The sequence below is a fragment of the Trichomycterus rosablanca genome, chromosome 4 (assembly GCF_030014385.1).
Source record: "Trichomycterus rosablanca isolate fTriRos1 chromosome 4, fTriRos1.hap1, whole genome shotgun sequence".
Taxonomy (NCBI): domain Eukaryota; kingdom Metazoa; phylum Chordata; class Actinopteri; order Siluriformes; family Trichomycteridae; genus Trichomycterus; species Trichomycterus rosablanca.
The window spans coordinates 32,733,439-32,747,693 of NC_085991.1; the positions used below are offsets into that span (position 1 = coordinate 32,733,439).

General features: G+C 36.9%; 1 protein-coding gene across 4 annotated transcripts in view; it reads right to left on the bottom strand.

Annotated features, from left to right (window-relative positions):
* The window catches only part of mark2b (MAP/microtubule affinity-regulating kinase 2b), a 72,217-nt gene that overhangs the window by 56,899 nt on the left and 1,063 nt on the right, over window positions 1–14,255 (bottom strand). The window lies entirely within an intron of this gene.

The window sequence follows — 14,255 nt, forward strand, 5'->3', positions numbered from 1 at the left end:
TTACTTGTCTAAAGCCGTAGTGAAAAAAAAAAATCATATTTTGCATTATTTTCTAATTTAATACAAAGTTTTTCACAGGCCATATAATCAGCTACACAATTTGAGAGAAAAGTTGAATAATTAATAAACGTTACATCAATTTTAGAAATGAATAAATAAAGTCTCAAAAACAAACAAATCACAGGTTCCAGTGTTAACAGATGAGAGGCTTCCCTAATATGGTTTAAAAAAAATAAACAAAAACAGAAGGAGGATGAAGAGAGGAAGACCAAATATGCACCGGAAGAACCTGCCAAAGAAATGTGGCGTGTCGGCAGTTTTGAACTTGTTGAGCCACGGCTGTTACAAACAACAAAATTACGAACGCAGTAACAATCACATATGCAAGGACACGATTCCTCTATACAGTCGAAAAGAAGTTTTTAGATCAATAATTTAAACACTGGATTCCAGGTATGTTGCTAAATCAACGTTATATACAAACTGGAAGCAGAGATTTAATGTCGTCCACTTTTCTACAACAGACCTGTGGTCAAGTTGTACAGTGGAGCTTGCGAACATTGTTTTATCCGTTAAAGGGAGAGCTAAGGGTAATTGTACAATACTTAAATATTAAATAAACAATAAAAAATTTATTTATGGCAACTGTGTCATTTTGTGGGGCCAAGCAAAGCTTATAGTACTCAAAACCTTCATTATATACATGGTGGAATTAAAACTTTTTATATTCTATGTACTTATGACAGTAAAATCAGCCACAGACATATAAAAAGTCCCAGTCATACAAAAAAAAAATACTGTGATATACCGTGAACCGTCAGAATCTTAAAAAATACAGTGCTACAAATTTTTGGTCATACCGCCCAGACCTAATCTATATAATCCAATAACAGTTGAGACACAAATACTATACATGTAATATTTTAAAGCAATCGGTTTAATCTGCTGGCATGCAAGTCAATGAGATGGTGTCAGAACTGTTGATAAATGCTATGCTGACAGAAAGTCATGTCAACAATCTTATAGTGACCTCACACATACGCACACACATACATACAAATCTATTTTTAATGCAGGCTTGTAAACACTGCAAATTCTGATAAAGGAAAAGCCGTAGACTAGACATACAAACATATCCAACGCTGAACAAAATCGAGCCAAAGACATTCATTAGAAAACACTTCATGCTGTTTTCTGATCAAAACCTGCCAGAGTAATGACATCTTTACAACCTGCACTTCAGGCTTGTACTCATGGCTCAGTGTCACATCCAGAAACGCACATTCAAACCCATTCATGACGTGATGTGCAGGGAGTGGCCGCTCCCTTTAGTCAATCACACACCCAGATTAACTGGAAAGGCTTGTTCGCTCACTCATTCAACCTCAGGTTTAAACATCAGTACCTAATCTTTTTAAATAACCACCTATTACAGTAGGCTGAGATTTCATTTTTAAAGTTGTATGTTCCCAGTCAGAAAGTACAACATGTTTTAGAGCTATGAAAGCTACCATGAATGCGATCATTTGCAGAAACATTAGCCAGGTGAGAGTACAGTTATGACTTCAGAGTAGATAAATACAACACATTCAATATGGTTTCTACTGAAATAACACAGCAGAAGAATAACATTCGTGTGTATTGTAGACCTTCGTGTTCATTGATTATTGCACAAGCTTTCTCAAAACCACTGTGTTTTACTTTGACCTTGTTACACAGTGTGTGTGTGTGTGTGTGTGTGTGTGTGTGTGTGTGTGTGTGTGTGTGTGTGTGTGTGTGTGTGTGGTTTTGTAAAGTATGCAAAGCAGTATATAATTGTGAGCTGCTGGACAGGCTGCACGTCAACCAGCCAAACCTACGCTGTTCTTTACAATCCACTGTACTGCCAAAGGCCTTTTAGTTGAGCTGCTAGTGGTGTTACTGAAAGGTCTCTTTGGACAGAAGCCAGAGTTGAAAGGGCTCAGTAGGCGTTCAGTTCATTAAGTCTGCCGCTTTATAAATTTTAAAGTACCCAGCACTCATATTGAAATAAAGATAACAATACCTTTCTAAGAAATTATTCATTTAAAAGTAAAAAAAAAAAAAAAACCTACTCAAGCCAGTGTTAGGTATCACATATTATTTGTATTAAAACTCTTCAAACAAACACAGAGGGAAAGTGGTTGGTGTTTTCAAGCAAAGAAAACATCCTTTGTAGGCATTATTTTCATTATCTATCTTTATTGTGTTAGTACAATAATAGTGCTAAAGAGGTAGAGTATTTAACAGTATAAATCTGAGTTCTTATATGGGGAAAGCTTAAAAAATTACATAAGCTAATAAAAAGAATTTATCATCTGTTTGCCATACATAATGTGGTCATATGGTAATGAACCTGTTATCATACTAAATAAACGTAATGCTTTTCAACACACCCACAAACCTAAACAAGTGTTTTTTTTTTAAAGTTGTGTGTAATCTTGTATAAAACCTTGTTACAACAGTAAACACATCATGTGCTAAAGCAACTTTTAGGTCTATAAAACATTAAGTAAACTACTGCTGTACAAGATAAAGAGTCTTTACACTTCATTTAATAAACAGTGTTTGTGACAGTAATGTTGAACAGTTAGATTAATAAAAACACTGCAAGCACAACCAGCTCAGCATTCAGAATGTAGATTTAAATGAAATGTAAGGTAGCAAGTAGCAAACAGTTCATTACAAGTGCTAACTAAACATGCTAACCATAATTCATAGAAACACAGTAGATTATTATAAGATAATAAGCAGAGTTTTGCCTTTATGGTACTGGACTATTTAGAGTAGGTGATTAATATATCGCTGGTTTAAGTCCCACCACCAGGTTGCGACTGGTAACTGACTGTCATTAGTCAACAGTTAAGCAATAACTACAAGCTTATAGAGTCCCATCTGAATATAAAACACATCACTGAGCTTTGTGACATTAATTATTAGACAATGTTTTCAGAGTGGTAAACATAATAAATATAAATACAATAACATCATTGTCCATTACATTAATATAATAATAGACCTGACCAGGGTGTTTCCTACCTTTTGCTCAGTGTTTGTTTGTTTATTAGGATTTTAATGTTATGTTTTACACTCTTTGGTTACATTCATGACAGAAACGCTAGTTGCTCGTTACACAAGATTCAACAGTTCACAAGGTTATATCGAACACAGTCATGGACAATTTAGTGTCTCCAATTCACCTCACTTGCATGTCTTTGGACTGTGGGAGAAAACCGGAGCACCCCGAGGACACCCACGCAGAAAGGGGAGAACATGCAAACTCCACACAGAAAGGACCCGGACCGCCCCACCTGGGGAGTGGAACTGGAATGAGTATATATTATATTTATTATTTATATTATTATTATATATGGTGATGGTGGACGCTGGCGCATTTGGCTGCCGCTACCGTTACCGTATTTTACCGTATTTTACCGTATTTTATTGTATTTTTATCGTTTTTCGTTTTCATCTTTTTACACACCTTGTGGATCTATTTCTTTTATGTTACTTTTGATACTTTTATTTGTGCTTTTGATACTTTTTGTTCTTTCTACTGTACATCGCGTCTGCGGCCGGTGGTGAACGGTGGATGAGTTTTCCTGGGATCGGCACGATGTTGAACTATTCCGTTGACCAGCTGAGGAAGTTCAACAACTGCACTACTCCATCGTGTATTTCAGTCATCAAACAGCTTGGACTCCTTCGCCGGCCTCGTTATATTCACAGGGGCTCCCGGAGAAAGCTTGTTTATCTTCGAAATGGTAACGCTATTCCATCCTTCTGGTCAGCCGTGCGCACTGTCGCTCCGCAAACACGTCATCAGAGCGCTGCTGCCTTGCACACCAGTAGCGGTGTAGTCTCCATGACAACGCTGTCCACGGAGTGGGATGGGAAACGCGGAGTGGACTTAGCAAATCTCCGTTCTCTTCCTCGTTCCTCACAGCCAACTACACAACAATACCACTTGAAAATGGCATTGCTTAATGTTCGTTCACTCAACACAAAAAGTACTGTACTCAGTGAATTTATATCTGACAGTGAACTAGACTTTTTCTGTCTCACTGAAACTTGGCATAAACCCTTGGATTATTTTATGTTAAATCAGACCACGCCAATGGGATACTCGTATATTGATGAACCTCGTATGGAAGGGCGAGGTGGTGGTGTTGCTGCAGTCTATAGGGATGATATTAAAATAACCACTTTGTCTTTTCCTGCTGCTCTTTCTTTTGAACACCTGGCTTTCAAGTTGTCAGGGCCTACTCCTCTGGTCACTGCTGTAGTTTATCGTCCGCCAAAGCCAAACGCTTCCTTTCTCTCTGATTTTTCAGATTTTTTAACCCAGCTTAGTGCCCTCTCATCCTCTGTACTGCTTATGGGTGATTTTAACATCCATATTGATGACAACAACTGTAAATTTGCCAGGGAATTTTTGGAATTGTTACAGTGTTTTAATTTCACACAACATATACATTTTCCAACTCATAAAAAAGGTCATACTCTTGACCTTGTCTGCTCTACTGGTGTCCTAGTTCATCAGCCGTCCAGCCATGACCTTACTGTCTCTGATCATTTGACAATCATCATGGACATTGAGGTCACTAGGCCCATCACTAGAGCTAAACGTAAAATATCCTTCAGGAATCTTCAATATATCTCTCCCTCTGCTTTCTCAGATTCTCTTGTTAAAAAGATGTCTGTCTGTCCTGTACTGTCTAGTAATTCATCTGACCTTGTCGATTACTATAATGACATACTCGCCTCATGTCTTGATGAGCTGGCTCCTTTGAGAACCAAATTTGTTTCATTTAGTCATTCCGCACCATGGTACACAATTGAGCTTCACCAAATGAAATCCCGTAAACGCCAGCTTGAAAGACTTTATAAGAAAACCGGTCTAACAGTACATTATCAGATTTATTCTGATTATCTTCAACATTACAAAGACGCTCTTACGGCAGCCCGATCCACTTACTATTCCGAACTCATACATGCTGGATCAACAAATCCTAAGACTCTCTTTTCCACAATAAATAAACTTCTCAAACCAATTGACAATACTACCAATTCCTTTACAGTTGACAAGTGTAACTCTTACCTCTCATTTTTTCAAACAAAAGTTGAGAATATCCACAATTTTCTGACAGTTTCCCCTGTCATCTCTGTTTCTCCGCCTATCTCATCTCAATTTATTACCCAGCCTCTGTCTCAGTTCTCACCTGTGTCTCTTTTGGACCTATCTGAGATCTTAACAGGGATGCGAAGCTCCACTTGTGTTTTGGATCCTGCTCCATCAAAACTTGTTAAGGGTTGTTTTCCAGTTATCTCATCACTTATCACAGAGATAATCAATTCCTCTCTTAGTTCTGGCTCAGTCCCTCAATCACTCAAATTGGCTGCTGTTACTCCCATACTTAAAAAACCTGGACTTGACTCTAACATTATGAGTAACTTTCGGCCCATTTCCAATCTTCCATTTCTGTCGAAAATACTGGAACGTGTTGTTGCCTCACAGCTCAAAGATCACCTAAATTCCAATAATCTATTTGAATCATTTCAGTCTGGTTTCCGCCCCCAGCACAGCACTGAGTCAGCCCTCCTCAAAGTCACAAATGACCTTCTTCTTTCCTCAGACTCTGGACAAATTAATATTCTCGTCCTCCTTGATCTTACTGCAGCTTTTGACACCATTAATCACTCCATTCTTCTGTCCCGCCTTGAATCCTCTGTCAACATCACTGGTACTGCCCTTTTGTGGTTAAGGTCATATCTCATAAACAGACAACAGTTTGTTAATATCAACAATTGTAGTTCTGCCATTGCTCCACTGTCCCAAGGCGTTCCCCAAGGCTCAGTGTTAGGTCCCCTTTTGTTTATTCTTTATATGCTCCCCCTTGGTGACATCATACGTCGGCATGGTTTACATTTCCACTGCTATGCTGATGATATTCAGCTTTACATCTCCTCCAAATCCATTAATACTGAACTTCACTCCACTCTGACAAATTGCATCACTGAAATGAAATTGTGGATGAAAGCTAATTTCCTCAAATTAAACTGTGAAAAATCAGATATGATCATCGTAGGTCCTACAACCCTGGCAAAAACCACAAAAAATTTTCAAATTACCATTGATAATGACACTTTGTCTCCGTCTTCTAACATCCGAAATCTTGGTGTAATTTTTGATAGCAACCTCTCTTTTGACCGCCATGTAAATCACATCACCAAAACTGCTTTCTTTCATCTAAAAAACATAGCACGTCTACGTCCATCACTCTCCTTTTCTGCCGCCGAAACCTTGATTCATGCTTTTATTACATCCAGAATTGATTATTGCAATAGCATCCTTTATGGTACATCTAACAAAATCCTAAAAAAACTTCAGTATATCCAGAATTCAGCTGCTCGCCTCCTTACTCATACTCGCTCCCGTGATCATATTACACCTGTTCTACAAAAACTTCATTGGCTTCCCGTTGCTCAACGCATTCAATTCAAAATTCTTCTATTCACTCACAAAGCTCTCCATAATCAGGCCCCATCCTACCTCACCGACCTGCTCCATCAGCACATTCCCTCCCGTAGCCTTCGCTCTTCTGAGGCTAACCTACTGTCCATACCCTCTAGGACCAAGCACCGGACCTGGGGTGACAGGGCCTTTTCCATAGCTGCTCCATCTTTATGGAATGCTCTCCCCAAACACCTACGAGATTGTCCTGACCTGTCCAAATTCAAGTCACTTCTCAAAACTCATCTATTCAGAGTGGCATTTAACTTGTAACAACACAAAATAAATGCTTTTATTTTTGCTATTCTTTTTAATAGTTTTTATACTTAGATCACGACAGAAATGTGAAGTCCTAGATCCTAAAACTTGTAAAGTTTTCAGTTTCCTGATTGCATGTAAATCTGTCCTGTTTCTGTCTAATTTTAAGAAATTGTTCTATATTTGTTGTTCTCTCTCATAATTTAGCTAATTTTTAATGAACTGTCTTATGCTGCTCTCTTTGTTTTTATCTTAATTATTCTTGATGTTGATGTACTATTTTGATTTTGTACTATGATTTGTATGGTGTATGTACGTATTTGTTTTGATTATTTGTCTTATGTAAAGCGTCTTTGAGTATCTTGAAAAGCGCTATATAAATAAAATGTATTATTATTATTATTATTATATTAAAATATATCAGAGTAAGAAGTTATAGTTGGTAAGGAAAAATAATTTTTACTTTGTAACTATACCCCACTGCTCAAACACAGACTATTCATAGCATTACTAATGCCATAACTGTAAATCCGAGTTATATATGAATTTATTTAGTAGCAAATATTACTGTTAAATTGTTAAGAGTTCTGAGCACTCACTTTGTATTGTGCTATCCAGATACATTTCCTTTTGTTGGTGACTTAGTAAACACCAGACTTTTTAGAAATCCTGAAGCCTCAAGCAATACCACCTTCTTCACTTTTACACCCTGAAGAACGTAGTTAAAGCAACAAAGGCCTGCATTCTAACCAATGTAAAATTGAAGTATAGACTAAAAGGTTCATGTTTCTATTAACTGTACCACAGTATTGTTAATACCCTGACTAGAGATGCAAATTATGCCAATTCCTTTTAACCAATAACAAACTGCCATTAGATGTCAGTTATAGATCAACAGTCAAGCTTTGAGCAACCTATTAAAATATTAACCATGTCACTGAGTTTTATATCAACAAGTATTTCTACCTTATTACATAAAAATAAAACATAGTAAACATGGAAGGTGATATGGAACAGTAAGACAAACATAAACACCATGAGTACAACTAGTAAGAGCTAACAAAACATGTTCCGCCAACATTAGCGTAAGTAGTGTAAAGTGTAAGGTAAGCAGAGCTCAACCATTATACTGGGGCTTGATGTAACACATCCACATAATTTCTGTTTAATCACAAATCCACCTGGGCAGCATTTAACATACAAACACGACTATTCAGATGCCATGCTAATACAAAACAGCTTCACCGGTTTCGGTTGAAATGATTTCGGTGATAAATATTTTACACATTTATTTTCACACATAATCGTGCCGTCGTTTATCATAAATGATACAAACGTTTAAGCATTTCCATGTTCAAGTTGAAAGTAATCATGAACTCAGAAAGGCTACGAATGTAAACAAACTGCTCACTCTGTACTCTTATTCTAGAACACTGTTATTGAAAATAGATCCTGTCAGCTGTTGGAAATCAATTACTGTTGACAATTTCAACTGACCGCATTAATTAAACACTGATTGGTTATCGGTTGACTGAAGTACTAAATACTGTATATTGAGATAGTTTGCAGTACCATTATTATATAGTTTGTTGACTTTTGTCAAAGCACAAAGCATGGAAAATAAAAAGATTTTTTTATGATCCAAGAGGTTCATTTTAGATCCTGGTAGACCAAGGATGTAAGAGGCAGTAGTAATCGGTTCTATCATCGGTTACTCTCAACAACATGCCTGTTTCATTAAGCTTGTATTGACATGATAATAATGCTTAAGTTAGAATTTTTAGAGACTACAGACACAGTGTAACTAGACTGAATATAGACCTATATGCACAAACATGCATACTAGACGACTAGGTAGCTGGCATCATAAACCTCCTAAAGCTAATTTGTCAGCTTATTAGTTAAATTAGTGTATACACATAAACCAACCACTTGATGAAGTTTCCTTATCTTGTACATCCACTGACCATTTTTAAGCTACACTACGGGTTTACAATTAATTGTAGATCATTTGCTGCTCTGTTTGCACATTTCTAACAACTGCATATACCCAATCCAAGTAAGAGAAACCTTCACAGAACCCCCACTCACCAGATATTATTGGGTAGTGGACCACTATCAGCACTGCTTGGGAATAATTGCGCTTCAACCAAAAATATAAAGCCAACAGCATCCTGTGAGCAGAAACTTTAAACTGATAAAAGACTAAAAGGGATTTGCATAAATTAAATATGAAATAGCTTTAGCATCTTAATAAAATATTTAAAAAGTCAAAATATGATGCTGCACCTGATACACCAACACCAGTACAACAGGGACAAAGGATTATCAGAGGATTATGAAATACACAGTTCAGCATAATATAACTGGTAGATATGTTACTAGCTCTCATCCATCAGGTCGTCTGGACATTTAATTGAATAACCAAAACCTCCACTATCACTTATAAACAGAGACTGAAACAACAACCTTAGAACTCAATGGCTAGAGTATGTATATATATTTTTTTCCAATTCTGTTGTAGTGTGTCTGTCTCTTTCTGGCTTTTACATGTAATTTCCAGTCTTATTTGTGGGCACATGCTGAAACCTGCATTTAATCCAAGACATGTGTGATTCAGGTGTGAACTCTACACCACTAAAGAACAGCACATCAGATGAAGATGGCTGTTACAGTACTTCACACAGTTTATGGAGCTAAAGCTCACCCACGTTTTATCAGTGTGATTAACACCACTGACTCACCATTCTCTCTCTGAACCTGTTTTAAAGCAGACACTGCTTTACAGTGGGAGTTAAAACTCTTAGGGAGTGGAATTCCAGGAAATATGTGCAGGAAAAAGGTCTTCAGCTCACTTGGTTAAATCATTGAGCTCAGATACAGCTTTTACTTCATTAAACAATATTCACTCAGTTATATTAGCATTAGTAATAGCATACGTATACGCTCTAGCTCGTTCTTTCTCCCGTTCAAATTCCAAGCAGGAAATGCTGACAGAACTTTTTGTTTATGGCTGGAGATAAAAATAAAATGAAAGTCACCCCTGCCCTGTATGTGGACTTAACTACATGGAAAGGAAAGGATTTGTTTGCTGTGTAAAGCAGCCGTTTTTGGAAACACCTGCCATTCTGCCATGGTAGTTTAGGTTTTGTGTTGATATGCCAAAGATCTGCTTGATTAAAAACAATACGTGATTTGAACCATCAGGGACAAAAATGTTGCCAATTTAATGATAACTGACAAACAACTGCTATAAATGGTTAACCAATTAACAAGCATATAGAGTCTTATCAAAATATAAAACAAACAGGTCAACAAACTTTAACAGGCCACACATGCTTTACTGATTGAAAACACAGTGTAACCAGTTTAGGATTCAGAATGTAGATTTCAAACAGAGTCAGTAGCTAAAAGTTCATTACATGCACTAACTAAACATGCTAATGAAAATGTAGTTGGTAAATTAAAGCTCACACTGACAACATTAGTGCAGCTATTAAAAGGCAGCGTTTTATATGATGCACAATATCCACATTATTTGCATGCAGTCCAATTTCATACTGATGCAAACAGGCTTTACTGCATACACAGTTCATTATTTAAGTAATATAAATGTCTAAAATGTTTTTCTGTTTTTCTCTTTGAATGCAGTATGTCAACAGAGCTGGTGCTTGCACACTAGTGGTGGGTAAAAGTGAGCTACAAATCAGTGTTCTTACTCTGTAAAGATCTGTAGCTGTGCTCTGAATTGGAATTAAGCATCTGCTGTTGGAAATTAATTTAAAAGACTTCTTTGTCGTTAACGAGTTATTCATCAGCATCCCAATTTTTGTAAGGTTGAGAGAAGAATCTGGCAATGGGACACTAATACTAAAATAGTTCAACATTATAATACATTTGAATGTAGTGTCAGGTGTCAGTGACTTATTACACCGTTATTTTTATAGTAACCATTTCAAACAACTAAGTAACCAAGTTTCACACACACACGCACAATAAATTGTACTTCATTTTTAAAAGCATCTAACATTTTATTTTTACATAAGGCTCCACTCTTAAGGACTGTGCAAAAACACAGCACAGCTAAATTATCTACAACGTATAATCTCATGGAGTGGTGGCATAGCATGTCGTGTGGGTGACGTACAGCTCCAGGGTGCTTTGGTTTAAATATTGCCTACGGTTACTGTTGCCACTGGTGGCTCAACAGTTAAGGTACAGGAATATTAATCTGAACCGTATGTAGCCACTTTGGGCCCTTAAGGATGTGATTAAATCACAATAAAGTACTTTTAGGATTGATGCATCCGTCAAATGTACAAATGTATTTGTAATGGATCTTAAACTTGTCTAAAGAGCGTACTTTAATGAGAAATTAGATCAGAACATGTTGATCCTGGTTGATTTTTGGTATACGTTTCCACTAGGGATGCATCAATACCATTTTTTCCCAACCGAGTACGAGTACATGTATTTTTGTACTCGCCGATACCGATACCTATTTAGAATGATGCAATCTGGAGCATTATGGAATAGTGTAGTTTTTAGTGTAAAATAGTGCAGTGGAACAGTTGCTTGGGTTGCCATCACTAATTGTAAAAAAAAAAAAAAAAAAAACACCGCACAGACATCATTGAGAAAGCTTCTGACAAGCTAACGTTAACGTTCATTAATAAACGCACGTAATTAACGTTGTGCACTTCATACATGCGATGCAAATCTGCTGATTGAAATATTTACTTTAAAAGGATAATACAGTCCGATCCCATCTGAGCCGATTCTATCAGCACATCCATTCGTGGTTCACCTCGGTAAATCGTAAACGACTCTGAGTCGGCTCCCGCTCTGTGGTAATAACCAGTATAATTAAGCCTGAGCTTTATCAGGTAAGCGAGTCACACAAAATGTTCTGTAGTAGTTGGTGTTTATTTACAACCGCAACATTCATTATAACAGTAAACACGGAGAATTGACTGAGAAAAGAAACTTACGCTGCGCTTAAAATGAGTCGACTCCTGTATCGACACTGTGAACAGAGTACTGAACACAAACACGTCCTATAACACTTGTAATATAACAAACGCTTTTGTAACCGGTTATCTTCACTGTGAGCTCTATTTTTAAGGGTTTTTTTGTCAAACGGAACTAAATAACATTAAACGTGCGTGTGAGCGTGGTCAGTGAGAATAATTCAATCTGTCTCCCGTGGGTGAAAAATGAATTGCTTTAGTTTTAGAAGTAAAAAAATCTCGTAATGTTACGTCCCCCGGTCAGGTACTCGCGCCCCACAGGTTGAAAATCCCTGCGTTAACGCAGCAACGTGCACTAGGTACACGGTATCGGATGTTAGTATCGGAGCCTCGTTTGCGAGTGCGAGTACGAGTTAATGAGCGCGGTATCGGGCTAATACCCGATACTAGTATCGGTACTCATGCATCTCTAGTTTCCACCACTAATTATATAGCATAATTGTATTTGTTTTAAAAAAAAAAGCAGGTTATAAAGTTGTTTTGTCAGTTTAATGATAGCTTTCACATCCTATTATTATTTTGACAGGCAGTATACATTATTTGTGGTGTAAATGTTCTCAGAAAGTCTGTGACAGAACTGAATAAAGCATAATGTAGTGTTGCTGGTTTACTAATGTTCACTTGCAACCTTCAAGGGCAATACAAAGCTTTGTCTTGTCCAAATGTCCCAAAATGTCTAATTAATAACAATAACTCAGTCAGGCAGTCAGAATTTCTATGATATCCAAAACTGACTGACACTTTTGGTTGACTGGTATAAAATACCCAATAGTTACCAGAACAGACTAAGTTAGTGTAGAAGTTTAAAAAAAAAAAATACCCTTTTGGTCATTCTGGAATTTACAGCTACCTCGTCTGAAGTTTTCCCAATCCATAACCATCCTTAAACACACTAGATTGTTATCAGATGTGATATAATCTTCCATCCAATCAACACATTTATTTTACACAAGATTGTCCTTGGGGCTTTAAGGCCTTGTGGGGAAGGAAGAATCAGTTGACTTAGAATAATGAAGCAATGAAATTAGTATATCACTACTATTAAACAAACCTAATATAGCTTAAATGAGAAGCACCAACTCTCATACAGTAGGGAGCCAGTTCCAAGTTTTTTTCCGAGTAATTTCATTTAGGTAAAAAATAGAAGTAGATAACAGGAGGGAAACCCTGTAGGTAAGTATGCTGGTGACAAATAATTCAAACAAAGGTTCTAACATGCCCATAAACACATTTTATGTAGACATATGTTTAATGAATCACATTTGTCAGATCTGGCCAGGTACTGGTACAGCATATGCTTCTGTTAAAAAAGTTGAGGGTATATAACTGCAAACCATTGAGCCTGTGTTTACATTTGACAGCAAACAGTAAATGTGACTAGAGGTTTGTTACATGTGGGCATGTAGGTAACTGCTGCTGTTGTAACTTGTGGAACCGACCAGGAAATGCTCTTGGTCAAAATGTATACAGTCTACTAAATAATATTTACATATTGTGGTGTCACATTGTTTTCTTATGAAATTACCTGCCATCTGCCATTTTGGGGCATTGGTTTGTATGTTACAAATAATGTGTTTTGGCCATTTTAAAACTGTAGCTTTGTAAGCCCTTTAGTTTGGAACTTAGGTTTTACATTAGCTGTGGTTGCTAAGGATGTCAGATTTGTAAGCAACCAAAAAGGGAATTATTTAATATCGATGGTTCACGTGTTAAAAAAACGATGAAACAACAATTGATATGATAATATCTGAGGTCAAAACATTATCTTCATTATTGATTTGTATTAGAATTATACAGATATGTGAATGAAGAAAAACCCTTTTGGCTTTTTTTATCAAGTCAAATGTAAATTCAAGCCACTTGCCTCTGTAATGTAAGTAATATACAAATATACCACAGCTTTAGCTTTGTAACAAGGTGCATTATCATACTAAAAGTAGCCATTGTGAGGTAGACTGCACCTTAAATAGGATGCATATGGTCAGAAACAATACTTAGACTGGTTGTGACATTTATACAATGCTGAAGTGGTATTAAGGGACCCAGGGAAACTATTAAACATGAGAAGTTTCAAAAGTTAATTTCATCAGGGGTCCAATGATTTCTGCAGTTTAAGACAAATTCTGACTACCATTTGCATGCCACAGCAGCCATCAAGAATGTTGACACTAGACAATGTTTTTTCTAATCTTTAACTCTCCTGTTTTGGTTACCCTTTGCCCATACCCGTAGCCTCTGATTTGTGTTCCTGGCTGACAATCGTGGAACCCAGCGTGCTCTTCTGGTGTTGAAGCCCATCCATCTCAAGGTTTAATGTGTTGTGCATTTAGAGATGCTTTTCTGCTGACCGTCATTATGTATAGTCTGTCTGCTTAGATCATAATGGCTATTCTTTACTGACCGAGTTACAACAAAACGTTTCTGTCAGCAAAACT